This window comes from Hibiscus syriacus, unplaced genomic scaffold (genome assembly GCF_006381635.1).
Source record: "Hibiscus syriacus cultivar Baekdansim isolate YM2019G1 unplaced genomic scaffold, ASM638163v2 tig00110556_pilon, whole genome shotgun sequence".
Lineage (NCBI taxonomy): Eukaryota > Viridiplantae > Streptophyta > Magnoliopsida > Malvales > Malvaceae > Hibiscus > Hibiscus syriacus.
The window spans coordinates 1,350,520-1,376,653 of record NW_024062779.1 but is presented as its reverse complement, the minus strand read 5'-3'; the positions used below and the strand labels follow the sequence as shown (position 1 = coordinate 1,376,653).

At 34.5% G+C, this 26,134-nt stretch overlaps 1 pseudogene; it reads left to right on the top strand.

The window, feature by feature from the left end:
* The first annotated feature begins 13,121 nt into the window (after window positions 1-13,121).
* On the top strand, window positions 13,122-25,314 carry LOC120131802 (annotated as a pseudogene).
* Window positions 25,315-26,134: the final 820 nt, after the last annotated feature.

Here is a 26,134-nt window from a genome sequence, read left to right as displayed (position 1 = left end):
TGTTGGCACAAGTGGTTGAGATTTAAGAATTTGAGCTTGTAAGGCCAAGTTTGAATCCCACCACCGTCACTCTTGGTGGGTAATCTGTAAAGTCTTATGTAAATCCCAATTGAGTCTTAGGTATGCCCTGGCCTGGACTGGGGAGCCACCTAAACTTTTGTATATCAATATATATATATATATATGATTTTTAAAAACATAATAATTAGATGACCAAAACATAAACTACGTAAAAGGTAGGTGACAAAACATGGAGCTTGCTCAATTGAAAATCAATAGATAGTAATTTTAGGGTAAATTGTACAAATAGTTACTAAACTATTTTAAAATTATAAAATAATCGTTAAATTAATTTAACTATTATAAAATAATCATTGCATGTTATAAAATAATTATAAATCTCGATAAGTTTAAAAATAACTTCTTAACAATTCAATAAATTTAAAGGGTAAAGTACTAAAATGGTCTCCTGACTATGGGGCACTATTTTATTAAATTCATCGACTATTAAAAGTTACAAAATGATCACTTGACTAATAATTATAATTCACATTCATCCTTTCCTGTTAAAAAATTGGCAGTTGTCTAAGTTGGAAGTTAACATAGTGAGTGGGATATGATAGTCGTTTGAGATTTGGGGGGACATAATTTTTCATATCAGTCAGTAGATTAACGTTCAATTCAAAATGATGTCAATTTTTTAATAGAAAAGGACAAGTTTGGCACATATGAATAGACGAGTGACCATTTTGCAACTTTTAATAGTCGATGGACTCAACAAAGCAACAATCTATAGTCAAAAGACCGTTTTAGAACTTTTAATAGTTGAGGGACTTAATAAAGTAATACCCTATAGTCGAGGGACTCTTTGTGTACTTTACCCTAAATTTAATGATAATTTTATTATAATTTAATAAAATTTAATGATTATCTTATAACAGATTAAGAATCTAATGATAATTTTATAATTTATTAAATTTAAATAATAAAAATTAATTTCAACATAATTTAATAATTATTTATCTATTTAAGCATATTTTTTTAACAATGACAATGAATTTTATTAGTAAGGGAATGAATTAAATTGCAATGCATTAGAAAAAAAGAGATAAATTTAGAGATAATAGTCACCAAAATACTCGTACAAAAGTAAAAAATAAACCTAAAAATATGAAGAAAATCAAAAGCTTCAATTGATAATGATGACCAATATCAAAACCTAATAACCTTCATACAAACTCATTGTTTCTGTCGAATGAGACGCTTGACGAAGTGAAAAAGGAGTGGAGAGCGAACCAAATAATCTGACAGGCTACTTTGCTATACAATTCTGATTACATCAGTAAAAAAAGAGGGGATCTGAATATACGTTACCACCGACTAACCAATTAGAAAATAAATGTTGTGATAGTTTTTGTGCGAGAACCAAAACGACAACAAAAGTAAGCGAAAAGATATACCGAAAACCATGAGGATTGTGCCACAAGAACAGAGGAAACATGTGTCACAAGAAATAGAGAAAAATCATATCACAATGACAGAGATTCATATTTAAAATTAAAAAGATTCAAGAAAAAAAAACATAAAATAAATAAAATAAAAAATAAGAGAATTAATATTCTCTAGCGGTCGGCAATCAACATTAAAATTGGTGTTGTTGTCGGTTAAAAAAAGATAAAAAAGAAAGAAAAAGACGGTATACAAATATTAAAAGAAAATTAGGTTGAGAGAAAAGGAGAGCCTGAGGAAATAAGTTTTGACAAGAAATAGATGGAATTCAAACATACTTTTAATTTCTAAAATGATTTTTATCTATACAAAAATAATTTTTAAAATAAAATATAAACTACCAAAAATATCAATGTAACATAAAACTAGTTGATTAATCAAAATTTAAATATATAATTAATATATTTTTAATTTTAAGTTTAAATCTCAACTAATTAATTTTTACAAGATATTATCTATTTAGATTTTTCTTAACCTATAATAATGTATATGATCCTCTGACTATAGAGTGTTGCTTTGTTGAGTTTCTTGATTATTAAAAGTTACAAAATGGTTATTCGACTATTTATTATGTTTCAAACTCGTCTTTTCCTGTTAAAAAATTAGCGGTTATCTAAATTGGACTTAACATGATGAGTGACATATGATAGTCGTTTGAGATTTAGAATTATATTTTATCATATTACAGTTAATACATTAATGTTCAACTCAGATTGTCGTCAATTTTTTAAACAGAAAAAAGACGAGTTTGGAATATATGAATAGTCGAGTGACCATTTTATAACCTTTATTAATCGAGAAACTCAACAAAGCAACACTCTATAGTCGGAGAACCATTTTGTAACTTTAATAGTCAACGGACTTAATAAAAATAATACCCTATAGTCGATGAACCATTTGTGTACTATATCCTAAATTTAATGACCATTTTATCACAATTTAATAAAATTTAATGGTTATCTTATAACGTTAAGAATCTAATGATAATTTTATAATTTATTAAATTTCAATAATAAAAATTTATTTCAACATAATTTAATAATTATTTATATATTTAAGCATACTTTAATTTCTAACATGATTTTCATCCATACAAAAATAATTTTAAAGTAAAATATAAATTACCAAAAATATCAATGTAACATAAAATTTTGATTAATTAGTTGATTAATCAAAATTTTAATATATAATTACTATATTTTCAAGTTTAAGTTTAATTCTCACTATTTTTTACAAGATGTTATCTATTTAGATGTTATCTATTTAGATTTTCTCTTAACCTATAGTAATGTATACATATTGTGCAAACACAATTATTCAAATTCAATTTTTTTAAAAAAATAATATTTCATTTACACTAAATTTATCTAATGAATTCTATTTTTTAATATACATAGATGTAAAATTTCAAAAATATTTTGATTTTTGATTTTATTGTTTCAATTAAAAAATTTCAATTAATTGAAAATCTATCAAAATTATTACATATCTCGCTCTAATAAATATTGTACGAAGAGAAAATCGCCTCAGTGACCAAAAATGCCTTATAATATACGATTTTAACCAACTTTTTTTGGATTTGCCAAAATGACCAACAAAATCGCAATGCGAAATAAAAATCGCAACGCGATCTCCAGAATCGCAAATCAGTTCCCAGAATCGCAATGCGATAGTACAAATTCGCATTGCGATTTTCCAGAATCGCAACGCGAATATGAAAATCGCAACGCGAACATATAAATCGCAACGCGATTCTGACTATCGCAACGAGTATCCGTAAAATCGTAACGCGTATCCGTAAACCGCAACGAGAATACGTAAAATCGCAACGCGTATCCGTAAATCGCAACGAGAATACGTAAATCGCAACGCGTATCTTTAAATCGCAACGAGAATACGTAAATCACAATGCGTATCCGTAAATCGCAACGACAATACGTAAAATCGCAACGCGATTTTTAAAGCGCCATTAGAATCGCTACGCGTATTTTATTTTCAAATTCCAAACACGAATATTAATTATCGGAACACTGAACCGTCCACAGTATATCCCGTAATCGCAACTCATAACCTAAAACCTAAAATCACAACTCAGTCTCATCTCCATCTCTCACTCTCTACGGCGAAATCCATCCCCATCTCCGAAGATTTCCATCCCCATCTCCGGCGAGATCCCTCACAACCATTCACGGTCAGAAATCCCTCACAATCATTCAGAAATGGAAAATCAACCTCCGAGGTTTAGTTTTTTTTAATTATTTTTATTTTGAAATTTTTGCATTATTTTAGGTTTTTCATATTGAAATTGATGATAAGTTTACTGGTAATTTCAATAATAGATTAACCATTTCACTTAGATTTCTTATTAAATTCATTCGATTGCTGCCAATACTGCTAAACTGTTTAGTCTTTAACCCTGTGAAGTTAGTATTTGTCTTTGTTTTATCTTTTGGTTGAAGTAATGCAATCCATTAAAGTTTCAATTTGCAGAAGAAGAATAGTTTCTAAACTTAAAATCGCAACATGAAAATGAAAATCGCAACACGAAAATGACTATCGCAACGAGAGAAATGAAAATCGCAACGAGAATTGCGATTTTCATTTTGCGTTGCGATTCTCTCGTTGCGATTTTAATTTCGCGTTGCGATTCTCTCGTTGCGATAGTCATTTCCGCATTGCGATAGTCATTCTCTCGTTGCGATTTTCATTTCAACCAAAAGACAAAACAGTGTTGCAAATTTTAGTTTCAAGAATAAACTACTACTCTTTATGTTTATTGTTTTTGGTATATCTTCACAGTGTAGTTTTTGGTATATCTAACTTGGTATGTTTATTGTTTTTGTAGAAATTTTTTTCGGCTTCATTGACATTAAGGAATAAAGTTAGCCTAGCCACTACAATTGTTTCGAAGCTTTCATCTGCACAAAGAAAATTGTTTGAGGAAACCTGCTTCGGGCCATGGCTGAGAGTACAGCATCTGGGTGGAGATGCTAATTTGACCCATTTGTGGCTTCAGACCATGACTAGCGATCTACCCGACAGTATACAACGTGGTGAGGAAGAGATATGGTTTCATTTTCCACCGGCGTATACTTGTTTTGGGCGGAAGGAGTTCTGCTTAATCACTGGTCTACGATTCGGACATGATGATGTAGGCCGGTACACTCGTCATATCACCCGCCCATCATGGTTATCCCGGGTTTTTTCTGATGAGTCAATAGAGAAGCCGAACTTACACGTCGACGACCTGAAGAAATTGTTTAATAAGAAAGATGGGTTTACTCGGATGAATGACGTCGATGTTGTCCGAGTATGCCTTCTAGTACTTTTGTATGCCGGCTTTTTAGGCAGAGAGGCCAGACAACCTATTTCTCAGGAGCTAATATTATTGGTAGAGGACCTAAATGCATGGAATCTGTTTTCATGGGGTTCGTATATATGGAAAGCTACCTGGACTAAGTTGTCGTATGCCTTTGATGACCGCAAAAGTTTGCGTGGCGATGGGTCGAAATACACTTTATCAGGCTTTGTTTGGGCCTTTAAGGTAAGAATTTCTATATAATGTTTTCAAAATTATAATTAATTATTTAACAATTACTAATGTTTGTTATTATATTGTTTGTAGATTTGGATATTCGAGGCTTTACCCAGCATGCGGACATATGCATTAAAAACTTCAAATGATATTCCTAGGGCTATTTCCAGGAAGAGGAAACGTCTGTTGGATTGGGAAGACTTAATACCATATACGACAATAAATAATGTAAGTTAACACAAATACTATCATATATAAACAAGTTATTAATAGTAGACGTTTAACTTTGTTTGAGTTTTTATATTTTTAGGAGGCCAACACTCCATTACAGAGACTGACACCCACGGAGGCTGAGCTTGCCACTGATTGGTGGCAAGCTAGTCAACATTTTTTTGATGGCACGAATGATAAGCAGCCTCCACTTCCTCCACTTCGAGAGCATCACCTCACCCAGAGCAATCACCTGATCGACCCGACTATACACCTCTACAACGAGAGCCATCACCTATTCCGTCACATCATCGAGCCTCTTCTCCACCATCACCTCATGATAGGCGACCGACAAAGATGCCACGACTTCTATCTCCCTGTTCTCCACCTCCACGGGATGAGTCAAAGGAGTTACGTGATGAGGTCAATGCCTTACGTGAGGAGATTGGTACTCTACGCGATAACGATGGTGTATAGCATGTGGAGGTGTCTACTTTACGTGGTGAGGTTGCCGCTCTACGTGAGATGGTAGTATTGTTGCAGAATGAGGTGATTTGTCTTTGTTTTGTCTTTTGGTTGAAAGTAAATTTGTTCTGTTGCTGCCAATTCTGCTAAACTGTGTATTCTTTAACACTGTGAAGTTAGTATTTGTCTTTGGTTTGTCTTTTTGTTGAAAGTAAATTTGTTCGGTTGCTGCCAATTCTGCTAAACTGTGTATTCTTTAATACTCTGAAGTTAGTATTTGTCTTTGTTTTGTCTTTTGGTTGAAGTAATGCAATCCATTCAAGTTTCAATTTGCATAAGAAGAAATAGTTTACTTTCGCAACACGAAACTTAAAATCGCAACGTGAAAAATGACTATCGCAACGCGAAATGAATCGCAACGAGAGAATCGTAACGAGAAATGAAAATCGCAACGCAAAACCAAAATCGCAACGACAAAATCGCAACGTGAAACCAAAATCGCAACGCGAAACTATAATCGCGTTGTGATTTTCATTTCGCATTGTGATTCTCTCTTGCGATAGTCAAATTCGTATTGCGATAGTCAAATTCGCATTGCGATAGTCATTTTCGCATTGCGATAGTCATTTTCGTATTGCGATAGTCATTTTCGCGTTGCGATTTTAAGTTTCAGATTCTATTCTTCTTCTGCAAATTGAAACTTGAATGAATTGCATTACTTCAACCAAAAGACAAATACTAACTTCACAGTGTTGAAAATTTAAGTTTCAAAAATAAACTACTACTCTTTATGTTGTCATTGAACCTGCACTAAACCTATATGTTGTCCTTTTAAATGTTTATATAAGTGCTTACTTCTGGAATGTTATCTGATGCATTTTGTGAACAATGATATAATAATGACTTTGGTGAATACCGTGCAAGTTTGAAATATATTTGTCTTTGTTCTCACTATTTAATATCATGTCTGTTTATTTACTGATTTATGTATTAATTTATTTTTAGCGGCCCGCTAAGGTGGATGCTCTACGTCGAGTTTTTCTTGCAAGACGGAGTTCACGCATCAGACGGCGTGCATGTGCCATTACGTCTCTGTTCACCCCAATAGTGCGAAGAATCCGTAAGAAAAAGCCCGACTCACCTGTCATCGTTCAAGAGGCCTCCCCTATCGTTCAAGAGGCCCCTATCATCCCTCAAGAGTCCCCTCCCACCGTTCAAGATGCCACTGTCATCGTTGAAGAGGTCCCTCCCAACATTCTAGAGCCCGATTCACACGGCGTAATATATCGAATTATTGAGAAGCCCCCTCACGTGCCGGACATGATGGATGACTGTTGGCTTTCGTATAAGTTACCGGCCAGTACCATTCCGGCAGATGAAGTGGAGAGGAAACAACTACCGGAAACAATTCTGGATAATACCCTTTGGGCTAAGACCGCAGTTGATTTTTATCTACATGAGCGGAGCCAAGGGTGTTACGCTGACATATACAAACTCAACGATGATATGCATTTGTTGATTGAACGGTCTTGGTGGGGTGTATTATTAGGGGTTGAAGACAACGACTATTTCGATGGGGGGTAAGTCTTATATTTCTTATATTTCAGTTTGATTAATTTTTTTTTAAATTTATGTAATTCACTAATATATGTCTTTTTTTGTAAAACAACATATTGATGCATGGGTGAAACGTCTTCTAATTGTAAGGAAATTGAAGAAAAATATTAAAAAACCGCGATATACAATTATGCCGACGTCTTTTCACGTAGTTCACTTGAAGAATCAACGACAGGAATCATATGTGTTGGCTAATAGACAAGCTAAACTTTATCCTACATGGTGGGAGGTCGATAAGGTTAGTGTATTTGTTTAAATATTTTAAAGGTGTTCATAAATAAGTGCGCAATTTGAATTATTACATTTCGATACAGGTGTTTATCCTTGTTTTGGACCGTACTCATTGGCTTCTCGTCGAGTTTCAGCTCCCATCCCTAAAGACAATAGTATATGACAGCATGATAAATTACATATCATTGTCTGATTTGAGAGATATGATTAAGGGATGGAGCTCTCATTTGGCTAAATTCTTGGATGCAATTGATTATTGGACTAAGTCTGGAAACAAGAAGCCAAAGAAGTTCAATGTTACAGTTATCATAGACGAGACCGCACCACAACAAACGAAGGAAGCCAGAGGGGATTGTGGTCCTCTCGTATGCATGTGCTTGGAGCGTTTGACGACAGGAAATACACATTTTCTACCTTCCACCGATAGAGATAGAGGTGTAGTAGGCTTGTGGTTTCGGCATTTTATGGCTAGAGCGATATATGTGAGACGCTGCCTACCTGCATCCGCGTTATGAAAGTGTCCATAAATAATTTGTAAGTCAAATGCAAGTGTTGTTAAACATATTTACTCTTTTTGGTTTGAAAATGTTTGGTTAAGTAGCTAGAATTCAATAATTTGCTATTTGTAGGTTTTAGATGTGTAGAAAGTGTTGTTGATTCAATGTTTGGTTTCTGCAGGTTAATCCTGAAGTGAGCTGCGTGAAATGGATGTATGGGTGCAAAAGTTGATTTCATTATTATTTTTTGATTGTTTAATTGATTTGTAAAAGATGATTTGTAAATGTTGATTTGTTTAATTGATGTGTACATAATATTTGTGCTTGTTTAATTGATTGAAATGTAATAGTTGATTTGTTGATTTCAATCTGCATTATGTTGAATGCAAAATAGACTATCGCAACGCGGAAATGACTATCGCAACGAGAGAATCGCAATTTCGCGTTACGATTTTCATTTTCGCATTACGATTCACTCGTTGCGGTTTTCATTTCGCATTGCGATTCTCTCGTTGCGATAGTCATTTCCGTGTTGCGATAGTCAATTCCGCATTGCGATAGTCATTTTCGTGTTGCGATAGTCATATTCGCGTTGCGATTTCCGCGTTACGATAGTCAAATGAATGTCTAATAAGTGATAACAACTGAACTTATCATAGCAATGTTCAAACTCAAGTTACTAATACATGCCTAACTGAAAATGTTAAAAGTTCACACATAATATACACATAATACAACGTTTGCATTTAAAAATCACCTAAGTTAACAGTCCCAAAAGGTGAAGCCGGTTGTGATTGGGATTTTGATCGCAACGAGAGAATCGCAATGCGAAATGAAAATCGCAACGAGTGAATCGCAATGTGAAAATGAAAATTCTGTGTTGCGATAGTCATATTCGCGTTGCGATTTCCGCTTTGCGATAGTCAAATGAATGTCTAATAAGTGATAACAACTGAACTTATCATAGCAATGTTCAAACTCAAGTTACTAATACATGCCTAACTGAAAATGTTAAAAGTTCACACATAATATACACATAATACAGCGTTTGCATTTAAAAATCACCTAAGTTAACAGTCCCAAAAGGTGAAGCCAGTTGTGATTGGGATTTTGATGAGGATTCATATTTTGGTAGAGGAAAAGATGATTGTGATGGCACTGGTGATCCACATGTCAACCTTGTATAACCACTTTCCTTGCACCGACTACATGTCGATCTCTTCTTCTCTTCACCCTTAGACGGTATACGATCATGACTTTTTGGTCGGCCAGGTAGCCTTCTGTCCATGGCTGGTGGCAAAACTGTTTGTAAGTCATCTGGTATGTCTCACTCAGAAGGATGTGGAATAGCGTATGCGCTTGAATCATCTTGGTTTAGATGAAGAGAAACATTTATAACATGGCCACACGGATAACCAGATGTTTGTCATTTCATACAACTACACGTCTTTGCATTTAGATTGACAATCCCATTTAAGTTATTATCCAGTACTTCATACAAAGTGTTTGAACATGGTTCAACTCTCCATGATGTTGACTTCACAACACGTTTCGTTATCTTTTTTTCTGTCCATGGTGTAACACGATGTTCCAATGTTCCTGTAAATTTAAATAAATAATACTTAGTAAAATATATGATAAGTTACGAATTTAAAGAAATAATACCTGCATGGTTTCTTTTCTTGTAGTACCACTGTTGAATAGAGGCTCAAAAAAACTCCATTAACATAGTAATGGGTAATTTCCGGGAATGACGACTTAGAGCGTTGATTGATTCTGCACTATTATACGTCATGAAACCATATCTTGCTCCAAGTTGATGTACTCTTGACCATCTTTCAAACCCGACATCTTCTAGTGTTTGAGCACACTGAGGCAAAACACGTCTTAAACAGTTTATATGCTTATTAAAATCCACTTCCCGATAAGCTTTTACAGCCTTCCAATATGTCCATTTGTGATTTTTTATACCAGCAGACCTTGATTTTAGATTTCTATACAAATGAACACCACAAAGTCCATGAAAAGTATATGGGAAACACCTTCTAACAGCGTTGTCAATTGAGTTTGCCCTATCGGATATGATTGTCAGATTGCTAATAGGACCTATGCAATCCCTAAGATGCCCCATAAACCATGTCCATGAATCAGAGGTTTCAGATTTGCCAACCCCGTAAGCTATTGGCAGTATCCCATTGTTAGCATCCATGGCTACTGCTAATAAGTTTACTCCAAGATATCGACCTTTTAAATGTGCTCCATCAACTATAATAACTGGGCGCATGCAATTAATAAATGAACGAATCTACAAAATCATATACACAAGAAATATAATCATTTAAATGTGAAATGCATGTAACTAACAAAAATGAGTCAACAAAATTATATTGATTTACTAACCGCAGCACCAATGGCGATAAACAGCAACTCAAAGCGTCCATCTTTATCTGTTTTGATATGAGTTACCGACCCATGATTTTTCAGCTTTAAATTGTGACAATAAGCCGGCAGTTAGGCAAACGATGCTTCTGGCGACCCCCTCAACAATTCCAAGGCATAACATTTGGCTCTCCAAGCTTGAGAATATGAGATACTAATCTTGAACCGAGCATTCATGTCAGTCATAATTTCATGTCCCCGATATACCTTACCATTAAAAAACATTAACTCAGCCAGAAAACCAACCAACACCTTTTTGTTTGCCTGTCTATGGTGAGGAAAAACTTGGGTTCTTGAACATGTATGTTTATCAATAAAAGTCCTAACTTGAAACATTTCACAATCTTTTATCCTCTTTGCAATCATACGCCACATACAGTTTTTGTCAATCATACACCTTGTTTCGAAACGATCTTTGCTTGATTTGTTACCTTTTAGTTGATAGCCATCTTCCATACATTTCGTATACAAAGCTATCTTCAAGTCTTCCTTTGTATCAAAACAATCATCTTTCTTGATACGAATAATTTTTCTGTAACAATCAACTGCTATCTTTACCAACTCTTCTCCCGATATCTGAAGTAATTCTAGCATATTCCAGTTATACTCCCGTGGCATTTTCTTCGGGGACTTTTCTTTGGGGATTTCTTCTTATTCTTATTCTTCTTCAGTGTTATATAAATTACAGAATGGATGTTCAACATGTTCATTTACAGTCGTAACTTCCTCCTCATTATCATCAACAACATCTTCCTCGGCAACGGCTGTTTCATCATCAAAATTCGGGTATTGACCAATATCAAAATCATTACACGCAGGGTCTGTTTCTTCTTCTGAAAAATCATCAAAATCCGAGTATTGACCAAGATCAGTCCGGGTATTGACCAAGATCAAATTTCGAATACTGACTAGTACTCACAATTTTTTCTGTTGGCTCATCATCGTCTAACTGGTCAATACGAAAACCGGAATTTGGTGCTGAAAGTTGATTGGGATTTGGATTAGGGAAAGGTTGTGGGTTTTGAGATTGTGTTTGGTATTGGAAATGTGGTGAAATAATATTTGCTTGGTGATGAAATTGTGGTGGAACCATTAAATTTTGAGCATCATAAACTGGGGTTGAAAAACTTAGTTGATTACTACCCGCTACTGACCCAACTTCACTACTTCTAGGTTCAACAACATACAATGTAACATCATCACTTGAAACACTAATGTAAGCAATGAATCGTTCAACATCTTCATTGTCGGTTAACAAATAAACTTTACCATTTCTCTGATAAGATAACCTAAATCCACTTAGGGGCTCTAAATTCAATTTATTTGCAACACGTAACATTAGAGTTTCATAAGTTAACTTTTTTAATGACAGTTTTAGTTGAAGATTCATGGGTAAAGGCATATATTGTAAAACACCATGAACATTCTCCCATGACCCTCCAAAACACAAATCTATCCAAACATGATCAACATTAGATGATTTTATTATTGTAAATTAATTTACTAAACAAACGAGCTGCGAAACTAAAACCTGTTGTCGGATGGGAAAGATGTCGTTGGATATAGAAACGGATGTCGCCGGAGAGAGTGATAGATGGAGATGGAATGAGTTGCGATTTATGGATTCAGGTTATGAGTTGTTGCTGCTACGTAGTTATATACCCAAAACATTTGTGTTGCGAAATTAAAACCTGTTGCGAATTCAGAAATCGAGTTGCGAATTTGAAATTCAGTATTGCGATAGTCAGAATCTTGTTGCGATTTACAGATTCGCATTGCGATTTACGTAATCGCATTGCGAATCTGGAAACTGATTTGCGATACCGGAGATCGCGTTGCGAATTATCGATCGCGTTGCGATTTACGGATTGTCGTTGCGATTTTACGTATTGTCGTTGCGATTTACGGATACGCATTGCGATTTACGTATTCTCGTTGCGATTTACAGATACGCGTTGTGATTTACGTATTCTCGTTGCGATTTACGGATACGCGTTGCGATTTTACGTATTGTCGTTGCGATTTACGGATACGTGTTGCGATTTTACGGATATTCGTTGCGATAGTCAGAATCGCGTTGCGATTTATATGTTCGCGTTGCGATTTTCATATTCGTGTTGCGATTCTGGAAAATCGCAATGCGAATTTGTACTATCGTATTGCGATTCTTCATAATCGCGTTGCGATTCTGGGAACTGATTTACGATTCTGGAGATCGCGTTGCGATTTTTATTTCGCATTGCGATTTTATTGGTCATTTTGACAAATCCAAAAAAAATTGGTTAAAATCGTATATTATAAGACATTTTTGATCACTGAGACGATTTTCTCTTGTACAAATGATAGCCATTTTATGACATGGATCAACAAAATTTTGATAAAAAATGGAAAAGTGATCCGCAGTAGACGTGATATTTCCGATCCCGGCGACAGTTTGACTGGCCTAGCCACTTAAATTGGCACAAATTTAAAATAGATGTCACAGTTATTAACCCACCTCGATCTCGCTCGCTTCTTACCATCTGACTACATTTTACGAACCTCCTAATAAAATCCACATTTTTTTTGTTAATCTTCTTCGGTAAATGTAAACCTGCAAAATCTCAGTTGTCAGTCCAATGGCTACCCTCTCCTGGATTTCTTCTACCCTCCTTCCGAACATATTATTTTCTTTCTTTCCATGTCCGTTCCCTTCTCAAAACGTATCTTCCCTCCCAGTTCTCCATTTTCTTCCTAATCGAAACACTCTTTCACTCACTTTCTCCGCCGCTAGACACCCTCCCTCCACATCTGAAACCAATTCATCCACTTCAGTAACTGTCGAAACTTTCGCGCCTGAAAATAACGACAATTCAACCGCTTTCGTCATTCGCGCGCGTAACAGAATCGGTCTCCTCCAAGTCATCACGCGCGTCTTCAATGTCCTCGATCTACGCATCGACAAAGCCGCCGTAGATTTCGAAGGAGACTATTTTATCAAAACGTTCTTCGTAACTGATTCTCGCGGCAACGAGATCCACGATCAGAAGGGCTTGGAGAGTATCAAGAAGGCCTCGGCCGAGGCACTCGACGTTGAAGTTGACGATGACGCCGCTGTTTCTGTTGATCCGGCTGCTAGAGGGATCATGGCTAGGAAGCCTCGGTTGGAATTTGGGAATGGGAAAGGCAAAGCTGGGAGGATGTTTGGATTGATGGATGTCTTTTTGCAGAACGACCCGGTAACTTTACAAAAAGAAATTTTAGATCATGTACACGGTGGCTAAATTGCGATTTAGTTTCGATGATTTTGAAGCTTATCAAGTAAGATTAAAAGCTTCGTTGGTGGGTTGAGAACGAATTTTGACTTTTTTTTTTTTTTGGCGGGGATGTATGGTATAACTTGATTTTGATTGTTTAACAGCCTTTAGCTCATAGTGTAAGAGATCGGCTGATTGAACGTTGGCATGATACTCAGATACATTTCTACAGAAAGAACCCGAAAAGACTATACTTTCTTTCGCTCGAATTTCTTATGGGTATATTTTCCTACCTTTATGAGCTTTATAATTTTATCGTATTTAAAGTTATCGATAAGTTTAAGAGCTCTCTAAAAGTTTGGTTATGGATTCTATTACTCTCCTTGTAACTATAATTTATCAAATCTAGAGGGTCAAACTGCGGTTCCTATTACAACTAGAACCAATTCTTGAATGCATATTCTATACTGGATTGTCTTCATTGCTTTAAATATCATTCATGCTAAACAACTTGCATGCAATTTATAATTTCAGGCCGTTCGTTGTCAAATAGTGACATCAACCTTGGAATTCGTGATCAATTTGCCAATGCTTTAAACCAGCTTGGTTTTGAGTTTGAAGTTTTAGCTGAACAGGTTAACTTGACATTTGATTTTTTGTACTCCTTTATTGTCCTAATCTTAGATTATTATTACTCAGCGGATCATGACAAGGAAAAGTAATTTTTCAATTGCGAGTAGAATCGAACACGTAAGGTATTTATATCGGAGATCATGTTGTGTGGTAATGGAAGATTTGAAATTAGGCAAATCCAATGGTTGGCCATATTCTATGGAGGGAGTACCCATGTAAGACATTTATCACGAGTACCCATGTCCGACACTTGGATAAGAAGATATATAGAAAGAAGCTAGAGAAATATGTGTCGGCTTTAATGAGTGACCTAAAAGTAAATTCTTAATCAAGTGGGAAGGATTTTTTTTCTTATGTTGGTGTGTATATATATTTGTATACTCAGATAATTTTGCATTTACACTATAGCTTATTCATCCTGATATTCTAAGGAAGGAGATGCTTGCCTGGGTAATGGAGACCTTGCTCGTCTTTCAGCATGCCAAATGGATTCTCTAGCAACTTTGGACTATCCTACTGTAGGGTGTGTGTGCCTTCATTCTATATTTTGCTTGTAAGATTTTGGAGGTATTTCAAGTTAGAAGTAATACATCTGAGCCTTCAATTAAGTAAGCTGTACTGAATAATTATCCATACTGGATTTGGAACCAAATGGTTTATGGGCTGTGAAGCTGACTTGCATATCTTCTAACTAGTATTAGCTTTTACAATAATCTATGCTAGTTTTCCTTTCCCAAGATCAATTAAGGAATTCTTGCATCAATTGAGCGTTTGCTTTTACCATAATCTAACTCTACGGAATTATGCATCTTCTTTTTGCAGCTATGGATTACGCTACCAGTATGGGTTGTTCCGTCAAGTCATATTGGATTGCTTTCAACATGAGCAACCTGATTATTGGTTGAATTTTGGAAATCCTTGGGAGATAGAGCGGGTTCATATAACTTATCCAGTAAAGGTTTGTATATACTCGGATGATTTTAATTATATAGAGTAATATTGGATGTTTGACATTATCTTTATGTTCTTTTTCTATTCTGTTTTGTTTGATAAACTTCTTTCCACTATGTTTTTGGATGGAAAAGTTCTATGGGACTGTCACAGACGAAGTTTTGAATAAGGAGAAAATTAAAGTTTGGGTTCCTGGAGAAATGGTAAGGCAATAATTCTTTTTTACAAATTGAAGCCTACACTTTTGCATAAAATTCTTTATCTTTTGGTTGTACTAATGGGTGGTGCATAGTTTAAATGAGTGATCAACGGGATTCCTTTGGTTAAGTGAACATGTCGGTATTCTTTTAGCTTAGAAATATGTCTTCATGGTCGTAGGTTGAAGCTGTGGCATATGACAATCCAATACCTGGTTATGGAACAAGGAATACCATTGTTTTTCGCCTTTGGGCTGCCAAACCAAGTGATCAACATAATATGGTAATTTTGAAAAGGTCCATTTAGTAGTTGTATGCATGAATTCTATGTCTATGTTTGCTTCCATTTAGATGGGATTACCTAAGGTCATAAACTATGAATATCTGGCCATAAACTCTATTTATTTTCTTTAGGTTTACTGGAAATGCTATAGTTGGAAAGACCTTACAAGTGCCATTTAGTTGCTTAAAACATAGTCATATGCTCAACGACGTGGTTTTTCCTGTTTGAATTCTCTTCTATACCCCGCCCATTAAGCTCTGCTCAATAAGCCTCTTCCCCCCCCCCCCCCCGATTTGGCCCAAGTGTTTTGAAACATGCTTAATCCAACTGAAGTGATATCAGTTATTTTCCGATTCAGCTTACTTATTATTTTATTTTCTCTAGACTTTTAGATTTCACTATTTTCATTTTGGAGAATTAGCTTTTGGTGAGAGCTCTCGCTTATGTCAGTAAGATTTTAGCATCCATCCTTTTTCTTTTATAGCCTTTGACGTGGGTATTTGATTACAGTTCTAGAAAAAATTGTTGGTTAAGAATTTTGTATATTTCAGATATTGTGTCTTTTAGTTTTGGAGACTTCAATTTTGTAAGGGGTTGTATTGGAAATTATTAAGATTTCTGATTTTTAGTTTTGTATGATTTTCTTTCCCGTATATGCTTGTGGATTCTTGTGAGTATGTGGCCTTCTTATGTCTTAAATCCTCGGATTTGGAGCATGGCTGCAGGATTCTTATAATACTGGGGATTATGTTGATGCTGTGGTCAATAGACAGAAAGCAGAAAGTATTAGTAGCATACTGTACCCCGATGATCGTTCTTATCAGGTTTGCTTGCTTTTGCATAAATTTATCAGTTACATCAAGATTAGATTCTATCTTTTCTATCAAACTTTTCATGCCACATCTTCTAAAGCTTTAACTGCAATTGTTTGATTTATGGGAAATTAGAGGTACTTAGTTGGAGATTATTCATGTTGCTTTCATTGAAAACTTGGTTGAAATGTCAAGTGGTTGAGTGGTTGACTGAATATGTTTCTTTATCGTCTTTATGTAGAGCTACATTCATACTGCTTTGTGGTGGCTTCTTTCAGGGTAAAGAATTGCGGTTGAAACAGCAATATTTCTTTGTCTCTGCATCAGTACAAGACATCATCAGAAGATTCAAAGATACTCATAGAAATTTCGATCCGTTTCCAGAGAAGGTTCTTAGCTGCATGATTCATGTATCTATTAGTGCATAAGCAAATGTAGGAACACCTCAAATAGGATAAGTTGCTACTGGTCTGATCACGTGGTGAGATGACATGGTCCAGTTTTACCCTCCTGAATCTTGACTAATGTAGCTATTCTCAAGGTTTACATAGGTTCTCAATGTCATTTACTTAATAAATGGTTGTGCTTTGAGATGATGGAACTATTGAGAGTTGAGTGTGGAAGCTTTCTATATACTGAGAAGATTTTTCTTTTCACTTCAATATTCATCATTAGTCAAGTGCTGCGCTGATGCTTGACTCCTTTTCTGTCAACTTCAATTGCATTTTATATAGGTTGCATTGCAGCTGAATGACACTCATCTATCTCTCGCAATAGCTGAGGTAATGAGAGTGCTTTTGGATGAAGAGCATTTAGGCTGGAAAAGAGCATGGGACATCATATGCAAAATATTTTCATTCACAACTCATACCACATCACCTGAAGCACCGGGGAAAATCCCTGTGGATCTACTGGGCAGTTTTCTTTCTCGACATTTGCAGGTGTATTTTGCTTGAATTTTGCAATGTACTTCTGCTTAAATAAAACTAACCTTTTTCGTTGAAAAACTTTATGTGGTTGAAAGCCTAATTAGTTCTAAGAGACAAGCTTCGTTAAATAATTCTTTCATATATATCTGATGTCATATGGTACAACTTCAACTTAATAATTTTCTTAATTATGACATCATGCATCCAATGTACAAAAGCATGCATGTGGTTCGTTGTTATTTTCAACACAACATTTCCTATATTATCCACTTATTTAGTTTGTAATATATTTAATTTGACTGGATGTCAAATTGTTTCTACCGTTTTACAAAATTGCTCTTTTCAGATTATATATGACATAAACTTCCAATTTGTGGAAGAGTTAAAGAAGATGATTGGTTTAGATTATGATCGGCTGACCAGGATGTCAATTGTTGAGGAAGGTGCTGTGAAGGTATATCTTAAATTTTATAGATTTAGTTTCTGTTGTGTTGGTGGATTGCTAGAATGTATGAAAATTGAACTTCATAACCATCCCTTTTTTTCAGAATATTCGGATGGCAAACCTATCAATTATTTGTTCTCATATTGTGAATGGTGTCTCTAGATTTCATTCCGAGTTGTTAAGAACAAAATTATTCAAGGTAAAACTTAAATTTGTTCTTACCTGCTTAAACATTGCCTTGCCTTGGATTGTAATAAGTTTGAAATAGAACTCAAGAACATCTTTAATTAGTTGGTCTAATTGTTGTCTGTTAAATCTTTGCAGGATTTCTATGAGCTGTGGCCACAAAAGTTTCACTACAAGACAAATGGAGTAACCCAGGTTAAATTAAGTGCAGTCTTCTGTACATTATTTATTGATGGGCCAAGTTGCTTACCTACCATAATTAAATTCTAGAATTGTTGCTTTGTTTCTATGGTGCATGTTGCCCTTATAACTTGAAGTACATGAATAATTTAAATTCATCTGCTGTGTAGTGATTTTGATCTGTTAACATTTGATTTCTCAGCGTCGCTGGATTATTGTCAGCAATCCTAGTTTATGTGCTCTTATATCAAAATGGCTTGGAACAGAAGCTTGGATTCGTGATATTGACCTTTTAATAGGCTTGAGAGACTATGCAACTGATGCTGAATTGCATCTTGAATGGAAGATGGTACTTTCTTAGTTAACATTCTTCAGCTTTCGAAGGAAAAAACACATCGTTGGCCAAACCAATCGTTTAATGCTAATTATTATCTCATAGGTTAAAAAGGTCAACAAAATAAGGGCTGCTGAGTACATTGAAGCAATGAGTGGATTGAAGGTTGTGAAGAAAGCTATTGTCTGTCCCTAAATTTCTTTTTCACGTCTTTAAGGAGCTCTATAATGGTCTAACGTTGGTGTGTGCATTATCGGCAATGGGCAGGTCAGCTTGGATGCAATGTTTGATGTGCAGGCAAAGCGGATGCATGAATATAAGCGGCAGTTGCTTAATATACTTGGCATTATCCATAGATATGACTGCATCAAGGTTAAACACCATCTTTGGCTGAAAGAGCCATGAAAAATATGTGGAGTTTATAAAATGCCTGCTTTTTTAAGTGCCTTGTTGAATTGTCCTTGGGTTTTAAGTTATTACCATCTTGTGGCTTCATGCTTGCAAGATCAACGATTCCTTATTCTGATTTCATATGTCTTGAATCTGATAGTTATTGATTAACCATTTCCTTAATCATAGTCATTTGTGTTTGCACAAAGATGTTTATGTTATAAAAGTTGTATATATTTTCGAACATTTTAACATAAAAGAATGAGTCAGAGGTACCTTACTATTGCCATTCTCATTTTTGGTGCAGCATATGGATAAGGATGATAGGAAAAAAGTTGTACCACGGGTCTGCATACTTGGAGGAAAAGCTGCTCCAGGTTATGAAATGGCAAAGAAGATTATTGAACTCTGTCATGTTGTAGCTGAAAAGATCAACAATGATAAAGATATTGGAGATCTTTTAAAGTTGGTATGCCAGTATTATTTTTTCCTGAAATGTTTGTTGAATGGAACTCTGAAACGTGTATTATTTACTTAGAAGGTTGAATAATTACCCTTGAACAGAAATAATTAGCAACCTTGATGATGAATTAAAGCTGCAAGGACCTGTATAACTGTCTTTTAATAATTAATCTGTCTTCTTGAGTCATTAACTATATCTGCAGGTCTTTATACCTGATTACAATGTTTCTGTTGCTGAGTTGGTAATACGAGGGGCTGATCTTTCTCAACATCTAAGGTAGTATGCATAAGTTTTGCACATTAGAAGGTATTAACAATTTTGTTAGCGGCTATAGTATCATTTTCTGATTGGGATTCTACTTGTTTCTGTATAGTCAACTATTTGCCTCTTTATATATATTTCACTCTAAAGATGGTTATCTCCATTTTACCAAAAAATTGGGTCGAAAATCATATCCTTTTAGCACTAACAGCCCGTTTGGTTCAAGGATTTCTTCATTCCTGGGAGGAATTTTTTTTCCCGGATTAAGATGCCCATGTTTGGATAGACCATATTCCCAAGTGAGGGTAAAAACTAAATACCAACAGTGATTTTTTTGTTCTGTTTAACTGGGAATCCAAATACCATGTCTCCCTTAGGTATTTGTTTATTCCCGTCCTCTGTTGGCTAAAATACCCTTCTCCCCGTTAACTTGGTTCTGGCTGAAACAAAATTTCTTCTTCAATTTGGCAAGAGTTGCGAAGATCTGTCCATTATTTCTCCAACGGACTTCTTCTGTGGTGCTCTAGCTCTATCTGCTAATTTGTTGCTAGGTTTGTCTCTCTCTCTCCCTATTTGTAGTTTTTGTTCCTCCCCAGTAGTACTATTAAATCCACGTGTTTCTATTATTCAAAGGTTACTCCTCCATCTTTGTCTTCTCAGTTTTGTCTTGTCTAGCACTCGATCTTGAACTGGGCTTTGATGGGTCTTTGGTTTCGAGTTTAGTTATTTCGTTTGATTCATCGACTTGATGGTTGAATTTGAAAATTGGGTTTTCATGGTCTAGGGAAACAATTGTTCGCTTCTTTTCATGGTCTAGAGAAACAAAGGTTTTGGGTTATTTTGAATTATTTTCATTAAACGTAACTAATCATTTTTCTCAGTGGTTCTTTTGAGTTATTTTCCTAGTATCATGTCCTATCCTTCCATTATTTAGTGGTTTTTTTGGGGGGTAAATGGAGATCTTGATACATCATCTGGATGGAATTTAGGAGGTTGATAAGTCTTGGTTGAGCCCCGTTCTCTCCATTGTTGCATTTACATAATAACTTGGTTTCTGATAATTGTCTGTTAGAAAGCAAAGTTAATTCTTGGGTAAAAACTGTAGTTGCAATTCTTGTTCAAGAGTTACACGGTTCCCTCGCTACAATGACCCATTGAAGGTATGAAGCTGTAATACTTCGTTCTACCATTATCTTCTTTTTTTCTTTTCCTTGTGTATGGGGTTCAAGTATCAATTGTTGAATTTTCTCCATTTCTTTTTGCAGCTTGTAGAAACAAGAAAGTGGCGTTGTGGAGAGTGGGCCAATTGCTTCACATTGTACTGTCGTGCTTTTGGCTTTGACTCTCGTCTGGTTAGTCATTTATATGTCAATTCAATCTCCAAATCCAACTGACTAAAACACAACTCTTTCTATCGTTAAAAAGAATGTGTTTAAGCTAATTTATAATAAGAAAGAATTTTTTTCCGACTGCTGTACTTGCAATATATATGGACTTGGAATTGTTATTCTTTCGATCTGAAGCTTTTGATGACATGATATCTGTAATATCTAGTCCACTAAATAGAAAGATTTGGAAATTCAGTGAAGATAAACCTTTTATTTGATATTAGGACAATGTTTGACCTGGATTATTTTGATTCTGTATTGTCTGCCAAACAAAGAAAATGTTCAAGATAGATTTAAAGAATTTTGAAATGGTATGTTTGTTTATGTATAATATTTTGATGTCTTTGACATTGTAAATGAAACCCATTTTTAGCTTTATAACTGAGTGGTTCACTGGTTCATTTGCTGATAATTGTATAAATTGAAGTTATTGATTTTGCAATATATGAAATCAATATTTATGGTGGCACGAAATGTATCTAGAATTGTGTACTTTAACAGCAAATGCGTGCATAGTTGCATACATTTTAATTAGCTCTAGCTGTTTAAAGATGACATTCCATGGGACTTCGGATAATTTGCTTGCTTGAGATGATGTTTTATTTGCACCAACTCTTTATTTTCAGGTCCTTGATTTTACAGACCATGTTTGGACAGAGTGCTATTCAGAAGCCCTAGGAAGGTAAAAAAAACCCAAATTGATGCATTTTAATCTTCAATTGGGAAGGATCCCTATTATGTAGCGAAGAGGCTAAACTATGTGGTCATTTCACGAACTAATTATTCATTCATTTTTGTACAGGTGGATGCATCTTGATCCTTGTGAAGCAATCTATGATATACCGCTATTATATGAAAAAGGGTACTCTAATTTGTGTTATTATCCATTTTTTCAGGAAAAAAAATCTTTTTTTTTGTTTTGATACTACAGTTATAGTAAATGCTTCTTTTCTACAAGTGGAAAAAGAAATTAAATTATGTAATTGTTATTACAGAAGATGGAGTTTATGATGTCACTAAACGTTACACACAGAATTGGAATGAAGTAATTATGATAAAAAAAAATAGCACTTTATTGCCTCTAATGCTTATTTCTTCTTATTCTTAGTATTGTTTATTTATGCATTGTTATGAAGAAACATGATTCCCTTCCCCAAACTCATCTTTTTGTTCATTACCATTTTTTCAAGTTTTGTCTCGACGAACATTACCAGAGAGTCCTCTCTGGTGTCTGCTCTCACTTCAATGACCAAAAGAATGCCGAAGTAACTTTACATCTCAAATTCTTTCAGTATTGGAAGACCGTGACAGAATTGGAAGGGAAGCTCTAGACAGAGATTTATTTTCTACTGATGATGCTCTGATCTCTTACCTGGGAGGCAAAGTGGGGATAAGCAATGGCGCATTGCAAGATCAGAATTTGGGACTGACTCTATGAGTTCATCTGTTTGTGAAGTTCGCATATGAAGAGACAAACACGTCACAAAAATCTATAATGCTTTTTCTTCTATACTTTATAAGTTTGTTGAAGAATATGTAATTGCTTCAAAAGGTGTTGAAGTTCTCAAGATTCTTAGAGCAACCGTTGTAGATCTCAAGAAATTACCGTATAAAAAAATGAGAGCTTCTTTAAAGTCAAACTCAATTGTTGGCACATCATTGTTGCATCGATTGTTGCCCTCTTTTAAGGAATTTCTTAATGCTCTTTCACTGAAGAGTTTTTTGTGTATATAATATAGCCCAACATATATGATTAAGTTTAGAATGTCATGGCTATTATCTTTTGTAAGTCTGAACATTGTTGTTGCTTTTGATGGTTAATGTTATACTTATTTTTGTTCTGTAAGCTAAACAAAGAACGTAAGCTTATCTCTTATCCTTCAGTTTGCACTTGTACTTTTCATTTTGACTTTAGAACATTGTTGTTGCTTCCCATTGTTTCTCATAAATGTTGCATCGTAATGGGTATCCAGAATACCACATGTTTTGTGTTCATCTAGCCCTGTCTACAAAATAGAATGAATATGTTGTGTTGTAATAAAAAGGGTCTTGCAAAGTCAATAGGTTGTTGCTCGATATTGGATGCTGAGTTATGGGGTATTTATGAAAGTTTGAAACTTCCATGGGAAATTTAACTCCATACTTGTAAGATATTTTTGTTCAACATTAGAATAACTAAGTGGACAAGAGAAGACTAGCCCTTAATTATGTTCCGAACACCTATTTACTTCTCAATTTAATTCTTTATACCGGGTTGATCCTTATTCCATGTAAGCCTAGTTTAAATTATTTTACTATATTGGGATAGCAGGGCATTCGTAAAAAAGAGATTAATTGTTACCTCGGCAATGTTAAAAATAAAATTGGGAATGGTTGCTAATGCCCTGCTCCAAACATGGACAAAAGATTCAACAGTCAAATTTTCGAATAGAACTTCAATCTTCGGGAATTCCAAATCCACTATGCGACACCACAAACTAGAGCAAATTTTAAACAACAATGAAGACCACTCTAGGAGAGAATAATAATAACAACCTCAATCAAGAACTTCAAAATAAAATGCTGAAATTATTGAATGAATAAATATAAATTTTAGCTTTTATTCTGATTTTAAAAAATGTTTAAATTATAAAATTTAGCTTTTGTTATCTTTAGGAGTAAAATGGTTCATCTATTAAAATTTTCATATGCTTATTTAGTTAAATCATGATGTAAAAATTTTAATATATTTTTAGATAATTAATGTAAAAAATAATATTATTTATAATTAAAATAATACATGATATATTTACTCTTTTATTCTACCCATTTATCTTTTAAATTTTATAAAAAAAATATATATAAATTTTATTAAAAAGTATATAAATTTAAAATAATAAAGTAATATATTTTTATGCTTTTTTATATGAATATTTTAATTTAAATATTTAGAATTCTACTTGATAACACATATAGCACAAGGACAATTTGGTAAAATATATATTCTAGTAATCTTATATTCTTTCAACCAAACACTGTAATCATACATTCCTGCCAAACAAACCAAACACAATAATGTAACATTCACAGTAATCATATTCCCTGGTAATCTTACATTCCCACTAGTAATCTTATATTCCGTGAACCAAACACACCCTAATTGTCATTAAACTTATGTAATGAATGACATTTCTTATATTAAAAAAGCAAAGCTAGATTGGATGTCAAAAGTAAAGACAAGCAGCTCAAAAACAGGACTGTAGAATGAAATAATATAATATCCTAGTGATTGGCTGGGGTAGAATTACTCTCTCCACCTGCCGAGCCCCTTTTTCCAGAAATACTTTAATGTAAATAAATCAGCTTCCACTCAATTTCTGATACACGCTTCTTTGACCTAAGGTGTTTCCTGATTCTAATCCAGCACGGCAGGACATGAGGCATCGGGAACCAGCAGCATGAATTTTTTTGATGAATGGATGTTTACTTTTAGCCACATCAGATGGTTCTACAATTGAAATGATTGAAGTAGGTCAGGAAAACATGGTAAGTGATAAATCACCAGCGATACAAACATAATCAACAATAGGATTAGATATCTGATCAGATTTCTTTGAGTTTCTGTTTGGTTCAAAAGTGCATGAAGTTTCTGCATTGCGGGAGAAAGGACCCGCTCTTAAAGTTCCTCTTCAATTTTTGCGTGTTGTAAGGTATCATACTCGATCATTTCTGTGTAGTTTATGGATTTATCAATACTTTACATCTTAGTTTCTCAGTAAAGGAAATACATCTCTGGTTTTCTCATACAGAGTATGATTGATGTATGTAGGATGATCCGAGACGGTCATTTTGGATTAAAACAGTATTTCAAATCTTTGTGCGACAAAATAGAGGGTGGGAATGACTATTTTCTACTAGGTGCCGATTTTGCAAGCTATTTAGAGGCCCAGGTAAATAGTTGGTTTTGCAAGATGTGTTGGAAAAGGGTTTTGCGTTTTAATTGTGAAGAGTATGTTGAAATGAACAGGCAGCCGCTAATGAAGCGTTTGTTGATGAAGAGAGATGGACTAGAATGAGTATACTTAGTGCAGCTGTCTCTGGGAGATTTAGCAGTGATAGGGCTATCCAAGAGCATGGTTTTTAAAATCGGACCGATCAGTGAACCGACCGTACTACCGGTTCACTGGTTTAACCGGTCGAACCGGTGAAAGAACCGGACGACGTCATAATTATTTAAAAAATTAAATAAAATACCAAAAACATTTAATAAAAAACAGTTTTTTATATCACAAGTCATATTCAAAGCAAGTCATAACATATATAAGTTAAAAATTATAAAATCAAGTGAAACAAAATGATTCAAATTAACCACAACATAATATTTAAGGTAAAACATATTAAATAATAAATATAATTATAATAAAAAAAATTTGGGGCTGAAAAAAATCATAACAAACGATGTCGTTTGGTTTAATTTTTTTTAAAAAAATAATCATATATGGCTAAGAAACATAGAAGAGCATCCCAAAAGTCTAAAGAGTAAAATTATGAGAACAAAACAATCCTACATGGCTAAGAAACATAGAAGAGCATCTCAACTGACTGTTATAAATAATAGAGGTAATTTGACATTCAAAAATCATAGTCTTTTGTTGAGCACAGAGCGAACTATAATTTCGCTTCAATCGACCTTAAATTTCAGGCTTCAATCGAGCTTCTAATTTTTTTTTTGAGTTCGAGCCTTTTTGAGTTCAAGTTTCAATATTATATTTCGAGTTCGAGTTGAACTTGATAATTTTTAGCTCGTGAGTTTTTTAGTCGAGTTGAGCTTACTTTTAAAGTTTTCGAGTTCGAGTCAAGCTCAGCAATACTCGAGTTCGACTTTGATCGTTTAACAAATGACGTCTTTTGATTTAATTTTTTTTTAAAAATAAAAAAATAGAACCGACGGTTCACGCCAGTTT